The sequence below is a fragment of the Gossypium hirsutum genome, chromosome A02 (genome assembly GCF_007990345.1).
Source record: "Gossypium hirsutum isolate 1008001.06 chromosome A02, Gossypium_hirsutum_v2.1, whole genome shotgun sequence".
In the NCBI taxonomy this organism is placed as follows: Eukaryota; Viridiplantae; Streptophyta; class Magnoliopsida; order Malvales; family Malvaceae; genus Gossypium; species Gossypium hirsutum.
Window position 1 is genome coordinate 99,104,832 of NC_053425.1, and position 15,750 is coordinate 99,120,581.

The 15,750-nt window shown below is 33.7% G+C and overlaps 1 non-coding gene across 1 annotated transcript; it reads left to right on the top strand.

Annotated features, from left to right (window-relative positions):
• LOC121217501 (small nucleolar RNA R71) lies at positions 1-107 on the top strand. The gene has a single exon (XR_005913584.1). It is a non-coding gene; the product is annotated as a small nucleolar RNA R71 (small nucleolar RNA).
• The last annotated feature ends 15,643 nt before the right edge of the window (positions 108-15,750 follow it).

A 15,750-nucleotide genomic window follows, 5' to 3' on the forward strand; every position in this document is an offset into this window, starting at 1 on the left:
AATCCATAGTGAGGGCGCATTATCAATAAATCATTGTATCTCTCCTATGCATCATATAGTGTTTCTAAATCCATTTGCACAAAAGAAGAGATATCATTCTTCAATTTAGTCGTTTTAGCCGGCAGAAAATATTTGAGTAAAAAGTTTTCGATTATTTGCTCCCAAGTAGTGATTGATCTCCATGGTAACGAGTTCAACCACTGTTTAGCCTTATTCCTTAATGAAAAGGGAAACAACCGAAGGGGAATGGCATCATCCGAAATGTCATTGATCTTAAAGGTGTCACAGAATTCTAGAAAATTTGCTAAATGAGTGTTTGGATCCTCGTCCTGCAAACCATCAAACTGAACAAACTGTTGTATCATTTGAATAGTGTTAGGTTTCAGTTCAAAATTATTTGTAGCAACAGCAGGTCTAACTATACTTGATTCAGTTCCTATTAAAGTAGGTTTAGCATAATCATACATAGTACGAGGAGTAGGATTCTGATTTACTGGATTTTCAGCAACCACAGGAGGTAACGGATTATTCTGATTATCAGCCATCTCCTCGGTTGTAGTATGGATATCGTTCTATCACTCTTCCTCTATGTATTGTAGACTTCGCCTAATTTCTCTTCGGTTTCTACGAGATGTGCTCTCGATATCACTGTCAAAAGGCAAAAGTCCTAACGGGTTCCTCTTAGTCATAAACTAAAGAAACCTTCCAGAAGCATTTAAAAAGAAAAATTTAGAAAAGAAAAATTAAACTAAAAACAAAGAGTAAATTGCAATAAAAGTAAAAATGGCTAAAGTAATAAAAATCAAGCGTTCCTAATATCTTAGTCCTCGTCAACGGCGCCAAAAAATTTGATGGTCGTTAAACTAACTAAAAATTCGACTAAGTCAAGTGCATCTATCGAACAGTAGTATAGTTATGGTGAGACCGGAAATATCGTATCCACAAGGATTAAAAGTACTAGTAATTACTATCTTTTTATTATCTAGCCTAACAATTAAAGGAATGTTTTAACTAAGACTAATTATCTAATTAACTAAGATTACAACAGAGATAAAAGTTGAAAAATACTGTTTAGAAAACTGATGGAGAAGGCAATACCCAAGGAAGAATCCACCTAGACTTCACTTATTATTTCTGAATTAGACGATTTATTCACTTGACTTAATTTGTAGAAATCCATGATTTATGTTAATATCTCTCTCGAGACTAAAAACAACTGACTCTAAGTTGATTAATTGAAATCTCTTTCTAATTAAAACCCCTATTGCCGCATTAATTCGATCTATATATTCCCTTATTAGATTTGACTCTAATCCGGCAAATTTATGTTGTCCTATATCTAGGATTGCATGTAACTCCACTTAATTATGGGAGATCTACTCTTAAACAGAGTCTTTCGCTCCACTGAATAAGCACATCAAAACCTTAATTAATATCCTGGAATATTAAAACAAGAATTAAAACTCACAATTAAGAATAAGAACAAGTATTTATCATATAATGCAAAAAATAATAAGATCCGTCTTAGGTTTCATCTCCCTTAGGTATTTAGGGAGTTTGATTCATAATAAGGGAAAACATCTCAAAATTGGGAAAACAACAAAACATAAAGAAACCCAAAGAACTTCTAAGGAAATTGAATGGAGATCTTCAGTCTTGAAGTAGATCCTGCTTCCAAGCTGCTTCCAATGGCTATACTTGAGTATTTTCTGCCTTCTACTCTCTGTGTCCCTTTTAATCCTCTTCTAGGGTGTTTAAATAGACTTTCGAATGCTTTAAAACACTCCAAATTAGCCTTTTTCGAGTAGAATTAGACTTGCGCTCGATAGGGACACGGCCGTATGCCACGCCCGTGTGAAGGTGCTCAAATCGTGTATAATTCTGAGTTGGTTTTTAGTTGACACGGCCATGACACACAGGCGTGTGGCCTGCCCGTGTGCCTTACACGGGCTTGTGGCTTACTCGTGTAGAAGTGCCTACGCCGTGTGAAATACTGAGATAAGCCCATTTTGTCTGTTTTTGGTCCGTTTCTTGCTCTTTTCACCTTCCTATGCTCACCTAAGTATAACACATGAATTTAAATGATTAAGAGCATCAAATTCACTAAATCTTATGACAAATCATCCAAAAATATGCCAAGCATGGGACAAAAATATGTATATATTATGGTTTACCAAGAAACATTATGAACACCAAAAGTAAAAAGAAAATCTGTAATAGAGTTCCTTTCACATTTTTTCTAAGTCAATAGGAATGTTATTTATTTTTCTGACTCTCCTCTTTTTGGAAGTATTCATGTTTTACATCTTAAACATAATACAGGAATATAACTATTAACCCTCCAATGACCTTCTAAATGTACGGAAAAACTTCAAAAAGAATTGAACATACTCGCATTAGTAACATTCTTGTATTATCATTTATACTCGAGTATGAGTAATATAGAGAATATTATGCTCCAAGTCTATAAATGCAATCCTTCTGAATTTATACACTTAGTAGAAGACATACTTGTTCCGTTCCATTCTTGTATGTGAGCAAATCCTGCAGTTTCAAAAAGTTTAGGTTTTGCATCTTAGGTTAAATAGTAGGCATAAACATTCAAAAAATAATGATAACATACCACTGCTCCTGAGACTAGAATGTAGAAATCTGTAGGTATTTCATTTTGTAATATAATTTCCACCTTTGGAGGAAAGTATTCTACTTTCATGTCAGACAACTGAAAGAAGAAAATGCCACGAAAACATTCAGCACACCCCTTGCAATTGCCTATTCCTAGAAATAAAACAGTGTGTAAGAATGGTACAGGAACTAAGTTCTTTAATATATGTAAGACTGCACCTATCCCTACCTCAAAAAATGAATTAAAATTCATTCGCAAAAGGAAAGTCTAAGAAATGGAGCTCGCTGACTCCCAACAATCCTGCTACTGCGCAATATAGTATATAAGGAGTTTGATTTCTTGTTAAATTTCTAGAAAAAATGGTTCGGATCAATATCCTTTAAATACACAACCATGCAAATAGTAACTTGAATAATAAATTCCTAACAACAAGTTAATCAAACAACTTATATCTGTCATTTCCTTTATAGAAATTTGATCTATCTCAAACGTTAAAAAATTAGGCAAATTGTCAAAACCACCTAATGCCAAGTTGTAAATGATGTTAGAAATTCAAGGCACATGTCCATAATATTCACTAAGTCAAAATACTTATTTTTGCCATGTCAACTACATAAGCAAAAAAAAAGATTCCAGATATGGGTACCTTAGTTATATGTTTTAGTTCAGATGTATTTTGACTACTTTCTGGGTTCTCAATGTTCCAGCAAAACTGTAGGCAAAGATTCACTCTCCTGTCCCTAACAGTTTATTTTTGTTATACTTTGGTCCGGTGGTGCCCAACGTTCATTGTTATCAACCCTCCTTGGTAAGTTATTTTTTACAACTAACCATTCCTCTAAATTTTTCCTTAAAAAACAAACAGTTTTTGTGGTTGATTGTTGTATATTTTCATGCAACTCTATTTTGTCCCATCCACATTGCCCATATGGTGGCAAACAATAGTTGTTTCTGTTGGTCGCTACTTCTGGTAAGATGTTCCCTTATCCATTCCTGTATAGTATCATTTGATATTGTTCCCTGTTTCCCAAAGTTGAGTTCTGACCATACCTCTTGTATTGCAGGACAGTCCCTAATTTTGCATGCTCCAAAGTCTCTAAACCCTCATTGCATCTTGGGCACGTCGCTGAGTTACTAATTCTTTTGTTGCATAAATTTCTAAATGTTGGGATATAGTTGTTGTATACCCGCCAGTTTGTAATTCTAATTTTATTTGGGAGATATATATGCCAAAGGTTATTGTAAAATTCTTTACCTGTAATGTTATTGTTAGCCATTTCTGGGTTTGAAGTTTTCATCAATAAGTTTCTATAGCTGCTCCTTATAGTAGATTCCCCCTGTAAGTTCGCCACTCCAAACACTTTTGTCCTTCTGCAGGTGTTTCACCAACGGAATCTCCATGATAGCCTCTGCCTTTTTTATTACTAAAAAGTCTAGTAATTAATTCCTGTTTACACTGTCTTAAATTTAAATCAATCAAGTTTGCCACTTTTGTTACACTATAATCACTAGCTAACTTTTGAATTCTTTGGTTTTCTAGTTCAGGAACCCAGGCATCTTGCCAAACTGAGATGTTATCACCATTACCAACTCTCCAAGCCATACCTTATTGCAAGACTTTCCTTTTGCCCAAATGTTTCGCCAGGTATAAAAAAGGAAGTTTCCTAACTCTACTTACATAAAGTCTGTTTGAGGATAATATTTAACCTTTAATGTCAGTGCAAGTAACGAATCAGGATACTCTAATAATTGCCAGCCATGTTTTGCGAGAAGGACCATATTAAACTCAAGCAAACTATGAAAACCCATCCCACCATCTAATTTTAACGCACATAACTTCAATTGCACCAATGCATTCACCGCTTCCCCTTCTATTTTTGCCATCAAAACTTGTAAATAATCTGCTCCATTTCATGGCATAAAGAATTTGGTAAAAGAAAACACAACATAGCATAGGTTGGGTTTGCTTGTAACACACTTTTAATAAAAACCTCTTTCCCACCTTGTGATAATGCCTTAATGCACCAATTATTAACACATTCTGCCATTCAATCCCTTAAGCCCTGAAAACTCCTCCTCTTCTATTTTTCAACCATATTCGACAAACCTAGATACTTTTCTAGTTCCTCCAAAAATCTTACTTGCAAAGTTCACGAAATCAAATCTCTATCTTATATCGGACTATTAGCACTAAAAAATAAAGCTTTTTTGTTGACTCCAGATCTTGCAGATCATCAATCTTCTCTTGCAACTCATCATTCATCTCTTCCATCTTCTTCTGTACAGCTGTATCATCTTGTCGTCCTGCAGGTGTTTCACCAACAGAATCTTCATGATCGCCTCTGCCTTTTCATTACTAAAAAGTCAAGTAATTACTTCCTCCTTATACTGTCTTGAATTTAAATCAATCAAGTTTGCCACTTTTGTTACATTGTAATCACTAGCTGACTCTTGAATTATTTGGTTTTCTAGTTCAGGAACCCAGGCATCTTGCCAAACTGAGATGTTATCACCATTACCAACTCTCCAAGCCATACCATATTGCAAGACTTTCCTTTTGCCCAAATGTTTCGCCAGGTATAAAAAGGGAAGTTTCCTAACTCTGCTTACATAAAGTCTGTTTGAGGATAATATTTAACCTTTAATGTCAGTGCAAGTAATGAATCGGGATACTCTAATAATTTCCAGCCATGTTTTGCGAGAAGGGCCATATTAAACTCAGGCAAACTATGAAAACCCATCCCACCATCTAATTTTAACGCACATAACTTCAATTGCACCAATGCATTCACCGCTTCCCCTTCTATTTTTGCCATCAAAACTTGTAAATAATCTGCTCCATTTCATGGCAAAAAGAATTTGGTAAAAGAAAACACAACATAGCATAGGTTGGGTTTGCTTGTAACACACTTTTAATAAAAACCTCTTTCCCACCTTGTGATAATACCTTAATGCACCAATTATTAACACATTCTGCCATTCAATCCCTTAAGCCCTGAAAACTCCTCCTCTTCTATTTTTCAACCATATTCGGCAAACCTAGATACTTTTCTAATTCCTCCAAAAATCTTACTTGCAAAGTTCACGAAATCAAATCTCTGTCTTATATCGGACTATTAGCACTAAAAAATAAAGCTTTTTTGTTGACTCCAGATCTTGCAGATCATCAATCTTCTCTTGCAACTCATCATTCATCTCTTCCATCTTCTTCTGTACAGCTGTATCATCTTGTCGTCCTGCAGGTGTTTCACCAACAGAATCTTCATGATCGCCTCTGCCTTTTTATTACTAAAAAGTCAAGTAATTACTTCGTCCTTATACTGTCTTGAATTTAAATCAATCAAGATTGCCACTTTTGTTACACTGTAATCACTAGCTGACTCTTGAATTCTTTGGTTTTCTAGTTCAGGAACACAAGCATCTTGCCAAACTGAGATGTTATTACCATTACCAACTCTCCAAGCCATACCATATTGCAAGACTTTCCTTTTGCCCAAATGTTTCACCAAGTATAAAAAGGGAAGTTTCCTAACTCTGCTTACATAAAGTCTGTTTGAGGATAATATTTAACCTTTAATGTCAGTGCAAGTAACGAATCGGGATACTCTAATAATTGCTAGCCATGTTTTACGAGAAGGGCCATATTAAACTCAGGCAAACTATGAAAACCCATCCCACCATCTAATTTTAACGCACATAACTTCAATTGCACCAATGCATTCACCGCTTCCCCTTCTATTTTTGCCATCAAAACTTGTAAATAATCTGCTCCATTTCATGGCATAAAGAATTTGGTAACGGAAAACACAACATAGCATAAGTTTTGGATTGTTTGTAACACACTTTGAATAAAAACCTCTTTCCCACCTTGTGATAGTGCCTTAACACACCAATTATTAACACATTTTGTCATTCTATCCCTTAAGCCTTGAAAACTCCCCCTCTTCTGTTTTTTGACCACATTCGGCAAACCTAGATACTTTTCTAGTTCTTTCAAACATCTTCCCTGCAAAGTTCACGAAATCAAATCTCTGTCTTATCTCGGACTATTATAACTAAAAAATAAAGCTTTTTTTGTTGACTTCAGATCTTGCAGATCATCAATCTTCTATTGCAACTCAATATTCATCTCTTCCATCTTCTTCTGTACAGTTGCATCATCTTGTCCAAGATATTATTTAGATATCTACTGGATAAAGTATATTAATAAATATGAAGAATTACTATCTGATTAGAAGAAGAAATTATTTGGATCTCACACTTTCTTCTATGGATTAAGCTTTCAAAGCAAACAGCTTTTTCTTACAAGAAAAATTACAGGATCCCTCAACATGAAGAAAAATTCAATGAACACGACTCTCAAAGCAAAATATGTATTTGGTCCCTCTTTTGTTTTGAAAAGGCTTGCACTACAGCATTTATAAAAATGGCATATAAACATGTTTTTTCCATATTTTTAAAATTTAGATTCATAAAAAAACAAAACTATTAGGCTAGTTTGCTCTCTACATTTATTCGCGTATAAAGAAAGGTCGCAATTTTTAATCGTAAAGAGCCTATTTTCTTACCACATAAAGAAAAACACAAAGCTACTAATTAATCGTAGGCTAACCTTATCCCTGAAGCATAAAATTAATCGTAGGCTAACCTTATCCCTGAAGCGTAAAAAGAGTCAACGATAGAACACTTTGTTGAAGGCATGTTAGATACTACTCTCCTGTCAATAACAATAGAAAACTTCTTCAAAGCTTTCTATTAAGAAATAGAGTAAGATTCACTTAACAGCTTAAAAATTAACCAGTATTAAAACATATGATCCATTCTCTTTTACATTATTCATAGGGTTTGTTGTCTCACTGTTGATATTATTCATAGCCAAGTGATGAAACTATCACTACATAATAAAATGTGAGAAAGCAATAAACATTGGATATTGCATTAATTGTTTTTTAATGAGAACTTGACATGCGTCCCATATCCTTCTTCAATTAATTTATAATTTATCGTTGTGTGAACCCTAAGCTATAAGCACTTAGAACATTCTAGATGGTATATGCTTGAAATTTTTTATTTCTATTATACATCCTTAATGATGGTGCTCTTTATTTACCTTCTCGATTTGCATATTGGGAATCTAATATTTCTCTGTTTTGTTGCTCCTCATTTTGTTTGTAGGCTACAAAGGAACATAATAAAATCTGATATTCTAACATTTCTCTAATAGGTTCAACATTAGGATAAAAATATACCTTTTGATTCTGGTCTACCAGTAATTCTGTTAGGAAAGGAATCTCCTATAGGAAATCTTCTTTTAAACCTTGCAAGTACTATGAATAGAGAAGTCAGAGTAAAGAACTGACGTTTCAATGCTTACTTTTACCCCCAAACTAATCATAGAACCATTTATTCAAATTTAAATATCTCTTAGCTAAAACGTTTTCTTTAACAGCTTTAGGTACTATGTGGCTGATTTCCTCTAAAAATTTACTTTCACTTATAGGTCACATCTTAAATCCCTTTTGCTTTTATAGTTTTTTTCCCCTGATACTGTAAACCTGATTATAAACTACCTATATATGGAGAGAGATGAAGTTTACAAACCTTCATGAAGTTAGCAATAATAATCTTTCCATCTTTACTCTGTGCTTGAATCATTTGTTTGAAATGGTGATGACTTATCCGAACAACCAGGGAGAGCCTCTTCATTCTCTCTGTAAAAGGTTAGGGAATATTGAAAATTACCCCAATTTCTCCTGCCATATCTACAGCTCCTAGTTTAATTCATCATGTGCATTTTTTAGGCTATTAGTAAAAGGTGTCGATAATTAACTTGCTTCGTTTCTAATTTCAGGTTGATATTAAAACAAAGCACCGTTCACTTTGTTCAACTTTCAACAATATCTCTGTTACAAGCTGAAAATCATACATTGATAGAGCCTACCCCACTTCCGTCTCTAGAAACATTAGGAAGACCAAAAGCAAAAGGAAAATATGTAATTGTAGTTCATTTAACATTTTTCCTAAGTCAATAGGAATACTATTCGTTTTTCTGACTCTTCTTTTTTCTAGAAGTATTCATGTTTTACATCTTAAACAGGATAAAGGAATATAACCATTAACCCTCCAATGACCTTCCAAATGTATGGAAAAACTTCAAAAATAATTAAACATACTCGCATTAGTTACATTCTTGTATTATCATTTACACCCGAGTATGAGTAATATAGAGAATATTATGCTCCAAGTCTATAAATGCAATCCTTTTGAATTTATACACTTAGCAAAAGACATACTTGTTCCATTCCGTTTTTGTATGTCAGCAAATCCTACAATTTCAGAAAGTTTAGGTTTTGCATCTCAGGTTAAATAATACACATAAACATTCAAAAAATAATGATAACTTACCACTGCTCCTGAGACTAGAATGTGGAAATCTGTAGGTATTTCATTTTGTAATATAATTTCCACCTTTGGAGGAAAGTATTCTACTTTTATGTCAGACAGTTGAAAGAAGAAAATGCCAGAAAACATTCAGCACACCCCTTGCAGTTGCCTATTCATAGAAATAAAACTGCGTGTAAGAATGGTACATGAACTAAATTCTTTAATATATGTAAGACTGCATTTATCCCTACCTCAAAGAATGAATTAAAATTCATTCGCAAAAGGAAATGTCTAAGAAATGGAGCTTACTGACTCCCAACAATCCTGCTACTGCACAATATAGTGTATAAAGAGTTTGATTTCTTGTTAAATTTCTAGAAAAAAATGGTTCGGATCAATAACCTTTAAATACACAACCATGCAAATAGTAACATGAATAATAAAGTCCTAACAACAAGTTAATCAAACAACAGATATTTGTCATTTCCTTTGTGGAAATTTTATCTATCTCAAGCGTTAAAAAAATTAGGCAAATTGTCAGAACCAACTAATGCCAAGTTGTAAATGATGTTGGAAATTCAAGGCACATGCCCATAATATTCACTAACTCAAAATACTTATTCTTGCCATGTTAACTGCATAAGCAAAAAAAGATTCCAGATATGGGTACCTCAGTTATACGTTTTAGTTCAGATGTATTTTGACTACTTTTTTGGTTTTCAATGTTCCAGCTAAACTGTAGGCAAAAATTCAATCTCTTGTCCCTAACAGTTTATTTTTGTTATACTTTGGTCCGGTGGTGTCCAACGTTTATTGTTATCAACCCTCCTTGGTAAGTTGTTTTTTTACAACTAACCATTATTCTAAATATTTCCTTATAAAACAAACAGTTTTTGTGATTGATTGCTGTATTTTTTTCATGCAACTCTATTTTGTCCCATCCACATTGCCCATATGGTGGCAAACAATAGTTGTTTTTGTTAGCTGCTACTTCTCGTAAGATGTTCCCTTATCTGTTCTTGTAAAATATCATTTGATATTGTTCCAGGTTTCCCGAAGTTGAGTTCTGACCATACCTCTTGTATTGCAGGACAATCCCTAATTGCATGCTCCAAAGTCTTTAAACCCCACTTGCATCTTGGGCACATCGTTGAGTTACTAATTCTTTTGTTGTATAAATTTCTAAATGTAGAGATATAATTGTTTTAAATTCGCCAGTTTGTAATTCTAATTTTATTTGGGAGATTTATATGCCAAAGTTTGTTGTAAAATTCTCTACATGTGATGTTATTGTTAGTCATTTCTGGGTTTGAATTTTTCATCAATAAGTTTCTGTAGCTGCTCCTTACAGTGGATTCCCCTTGTAAGTTCGCCACTCCAAACACTTTTGTCCTCCTGTAGGTGTTTCACCAACGGAATCTCCATGATCGCCTCTGCCTTTTTATCACTAAAACGTCTAGTAATTACTTCCTCCTTACACTGTCTTGAATTTAAATCAATCAAGTTTGCCACTTTTGTTACACTGTAATCATTAGCTAACTCTGAAATTCTCTGGTTTTCTAGTTCAAGAACCCAGGTATCTTGCCAAACTGAGATGTTATCACCATTATCAACTCTCTAGGTCATACCATATTGCAAGACTTTCCTTTTGCCCAAATGTTTCGCCAGGTATAAGAAGGGAAGTTTCCTAACTCTGCTTGCATAAAGTCTGTATGAGGATCATATTTAGCCTTTAATGTCAGTACAAGTAACTAATCAGGCTACTCTAATAATTTCCAGCCATGTTTTGAGAGAAGGGCCACATTAGACTTAGGCAAACTACAAAAACCCATCCCACCATCTACTTTTAACGCACATAACTTCAATTGCACCAATATATTCCCCGCTTCCCCTTCTATGTTTGGCATCAAAACTTGTAAATAATCTTCTCCATTTCGTGGCATAAAGAATTTGGTAAAAGAAAACACAACATAGCATAGGTTGGGTTTGCTTGTAACACACTTTTAATAAAAACCTCTTTCCCACCTTGTGATAATGCCTTAACGCACCAATTATTAACACATCCTGCCATTCTATCCCTTAAGCCCTAAAAACTCCTCATCTTCTGTTTTTCGACCACACTCAACAAACCTAGATACTTTTCTAGTTCCTCTAAACATCTTACCTGCAAAGTTCACGAAATCAAATATCTGTCTTATCTCGGACTATTAGAACTAAAAACTAAAATGGATTTATCCAAATTAACTTTCTGCCCTGACATGCACTCATAGTTCTTCAAAATGTCTTTCAACTCGTTTACCCCTTGCGTTGTAGCCTCCCTAAACAAAACGCAATCATTTGTAAAAAACATATGGGTAATCTACAGGCCCCTTCTACTTACCTTCACTCCTTTTATTTTTCTTTCCTTTCTCGCCATTCCCATTAACGCTGCCGATCCACACATATTAAAATAAACAAGGGCTAAGAGGGTCGCCTTATCTTAGTCCTTTAGTCGGTTGAAATTTCTTTCCTCTTTCTCTATTTAAACGAACTGAATAAGAAACAAAATTTATACATCTCATTACGAAATTAATCCATCTTCTATCAAAGCCTATTTTACCATCATCTCTTGTAAAAATCCCCATACCATTATGTCATATGCTTTGCTTATATCGAGTTTATGCTTAAATGAGCCTATTTTTCCCACTCTCTTTTACTTTAGTATATGCAGAATCTCATAAGCAAAGAGTACATTATCGGTAATCATTCTACCTGGTACAAACGCACTTTTTGCTTTATCAATGCTAACATCAAGCATTTTTTGAAAACAATTAGCCATTATTTTTTAGATGATTTTGTATAAAACAGAACAAAGGCTAATTGGTCGAAAGTCTCTTAAATTACCTGGTTTGGAAGTTTTCGATATTAGCACAATGAGTGTAAAGTTAATCTCTTACAGAGGCTTTCCTGCGTTGAGAATGTTAAGACAAAACTCCCTCACTTTTTTACCTATGATATGCCAAAATTTCTAAAAAAAAATAGAGCAGGGAACCTATCCTTCCTTACTGCCTTCATCGGGTTCATCTCCTTTAATGCTAATATGATTTCGTCTGTAGAATGTCTGTTGTTAGCATCATATTCAAGTTCTTTGTTATGCACTTCTCAACTCCTTCAAGGCCCCACATCACTTCTCCTTTTCCCAACTAATATGAAAAGATCTGTGAAATATTCCTTCGTTATTCCAGCCATCTCCTCCATATTGGTTGCATGTATACCATTCTCTCTTTCAAGTTCCTTTAAATTATCTTTTCTTCGTTTCTGAGAGGCAAACCTGTGAAAAAAATTTGTATTTCAATCTTTATTTTTTAGCCAATTCACCTTTGCCCTTTGTTCCTAATATAATTCTGTCTTTTCAATTTCCATGTTAAAGTTCTAATTTTGTGTCAATAAGATCACCAAGAATAGTGTTCGTTCGTTCCTCTTCCCTAAGCTCCTCCATTCTTTCCTCAAGGTCCTTTATCTTTCCAACTTTCATCTTGCTGAATTTACCCACCCACTTCATTAAACCTTTTTCCTCCATCTCAAGACGCTTTGGAACATTCAAATTACACCCCTCTTATAGCTCTCTTATCTCCTTTTCACATGATTCCTCTAGTAACTATTATTGTTCAAATCGAAAATAATGCACTCAAGATCTCTGATTATCAAGCTCTATTTCCAATAACAAAGGACAGTGATCCGAAATAGAGTGTCCCAAATGTTTGACCCTGTACTTAGGAAATAACTCTCACCATTCCATATTTGCCACAAAGCGATTAAGCCTTTCCCTTATATTGTTGTTCTCGAAGTTACCCCTTTCCCAGGAATACCAAGGACCGATAAACCCTATATCCTCCCATTGACATTGATCTAACGCTTCCCTGAATACTCTCATTCGCTTCTCATCTCTTACCACGCATTCTTTCTTCTCAAAATAATATAATATTTCATTAAAATCCGCCTCAAATTTTGCGGTAATGACTTTAATAGATTCTAAGTTGATTCCTTAAATCAAGTATCAAGAGACCCATAAAAACCTGTAAATCTCCATTGCCTTTCAATGGTCTCATCTTCCACTTCCACATTAATGTGATTTTTCGAAAAACTTTTTAAACTAACTTTGCTTCCTTCCATCCATCCTAAACTCAACCCTCCTCTCGTACCCTCTGTCGGGACGTCAATCCCATTGTGATAATCACATCTTTGCCTAACTCGCTCTATTCTTTTGCTATCAAGTTTGGTCTCTATCAAATAGACCATGTGGGGACGCCAACAGTAACAATTTAAATTTGAATTCAATTGATTAATCCAAATGAATGTTACAAATAATAAATGAATAATCCATAAAAAAATGTGTCTTCCAAATTATTATATTAAATTATGAGATAAATTAATCAAGTCAATTCAATAAGCTAGGGAAAGACCCTTTTATTCTTCATGCTATATTCTCACCTTAAAGTTAGAAAGGATAATCGTCCTTTAATTTTTGTTCTTCCATATCAACAATAATGTAAATTTTGGCCTTTTGTCTTTTGATTCATCCAAGCACGAGAATGCTTGAGCAAGTTATTAATAAGCTAAATTCGACTAATGAATGTTTGATGTGCATGCTTTAATTAAGGAAAGTTCATGAATGTTTGATGTACTTAATTGGAACACAAAAAAGTTCATGAATCAAATTGATCATTAAAGTCAAACTCAATCACTTAATTGAGATAAAAAAAAACCTCAAGTATCAAATTAAAAAACCTTCAGGTACCAAAGTGAACATTAAAGCCAAACTTAGATACCAAATTGAGGAAAAAAATATTCAGGTATCAAATTGAATATTGAAAATAGACACAGGTATCAAATAATATATCAACCCTAAAAACTTTATCATTATTTTTCTTTGGCATAATAATAAATTTAGCTCTCAATGTTTATATTTTTTTTTGTAAATTTAGCTCTTATTATTTTTTAGCTAAATTTGACCCTTATCTTTCCAAAAAGAGTCAAATTACTTTTTTTTTAAAACGAAAATGCTATCTAAAACATTAATTTTTTTACAATGTTAGTGTGACAACCCACGTGACAATCTACATGTACTTTATATTGACATGTCATTATTTGTCTTATATGCCACGTAGATGATCGTTTTATGAACCACTAAACTAGACTACGATCACGACTAAGACAAGCGCACCTATCGAATGGTAATATAGTTATGGGGATTCCAGAATATCGTATTCACAAGGACTAAAAATACTAGTATTAACTTTCTTTCTATTATTCAGCCTAAAGTAAAAGGGGTTTGTTTTAATTTGAAATTAACTAACTAATTAACTACTACAAGCGATAGAGAGTGACGAAAATAATCGAATAAACCAATAATAAAGACAATACCTAAGGAAGAATCCACCTAGACTTCACTTACTATTCTGACTCTGAATCAAACGATTTATTCACTTGTCTTGATCCGTAGAAATCCCTAAATTATGTTAATATCTCTTTTGAGACTAAGAACAACTGACTCTAGGTTGATTAATCGAAATCTCTTTCTAATTAAAACATCTATCGTTGCATTAACTCAATCTATGGATTCCCTTATTAGTTTGACTCTAATCCGGCAGATTTATGTCACCCTATTTCTAGGGTTGCATGCAACTCCACTTAATTATATGAGATCTACTCTTAAATAAGGACTTTTGCTCCACTGAATAAACACATCAAACTTGGAATAATATCTTGAAAATATTAAAGCAAGAATTAATAACACATAATTAAGAATAATATCATTAAATTCAGAATATTAAATAATAAGATCCATTTTAGGTTTCATCCTCCCTGGGTATTTAAGAAGTTTAGTTCATAATGTAGTAGGAAAACATCTCAAAAATAGGAAAATAACTTCGAGAGAAATTGAAGGGAGATCTTCAGTCTTGAAGGAGATCCTACTTCCGAGCTGAATCCGCTGGTGTTCTTTGAGTAATTCCTGTGTTCTCCTCTACATCCCCCCTTAGGTCCTCTTCTAGTGTGTTTATATAGACTTTAGAATGCTCAAAAACCCTAAAATTTTGCTTTTTTCGCGTATTTGGGAAACAGGGAGCGATATCGACACGGGCCACCACATGCGCATGTGGCCAGCCCATGTGGATCACACGAGTGTGTGCTCAGCCCATGTGGAATTCGTCTTGGCCTTATGGACTTTCAATTAGCCCGTTTTGTCCGTTTTTGGCCCATTTTATGCTCCTTTTGTTCCCCTATGCTCTCTTGAGTGTAAAACATGAAATTAAGGTATTAGTAACATCTAATTCACTAAATTATATGATAAACTATCCAACAATATGCTAAGTATGGGATTAAAATGTGTTACTTTTATGGTTTATCACACATCAACAAATAAATTAAAAATTATAAAATCTTCAAAAAAATAAATAAATAATATATAAATAGTTCATAAAAATTCAAAAAATTAGCACGAAGTACACGTACATTACCATGCAAGCTAACATGTTTAAAAATTTAATGCTTTAGTTAGTATTTCCATTAGATAAACAACAATACGACTCTTTTTGAAAAATTGATAGTCAAAAAAGACTCTTTAAAATGATTGAAAGTGAAATTTAGTTCAAACAAGGAATAGAGGGATAGTTTATGATATATATGGCCTGGTTTAAACGTGTTAATTGAATTCAAAAAATTCATTTAATAAAACTCAACTTGATTTTAAAAATTAACAA